This window comes from Echinops telfairi, unplaced genomic scaffold (assembly GCF_000313985.2).
Source record: "Echinops telfairi isolate 266 unplaced genomic scaffold, ASM31398v2 ScPeMD7_5;HRSCAF=22, whole genome shotgun sequence".
NCBI lineage: Eukaryota > Metazoa > Chordata > Mammalia > Afrosoricida > Tenrecidae > Echinops > Echinops telfairi.
Genome location: NW_022103901.1, coordinates 14,562,448 through 14,562,861, shown reverse-complemented (window position 1 = coordinate 14,562,861; position 414 = coordinate 14,562,448).

The window sequence follows — 414 nt, the reverse complement described above, 5'->3', positions numbered from 1 at the left end:
GCTCGCTCAAAATGTAGCCATGTATCTAACGTTTACTGATAAGCCCCTGTTCCACGTTAGTGAAAGCCCGTGAGTCACCTTTATGGAGTCTTCCAAAAAAAATTGTTGTTGTAGGTGCTATCGAGTCAGTTCTGACCCTCAGCAGGTCCCACCTGAACTCATAGGTCTCACCTGCACTGTGAGAATATCTCAAGAAAATATTTGACACAGGGAGGACGAGTAACAGACGACCCGAGGTGCTGGGGGATGACACCAAGAACTTCTTATAGGAAGAAAGCAAAAGGTCGTTAAAAAAAAGAAAGAAAGGCATTTCGGCAGCCATGGCAAAAATTGGATTATTTTATTTTACTTTAAATTTTAAATCATTTTATTGGGGGCTCAGACAACTCATCACAATCCATCCATCCATCCATT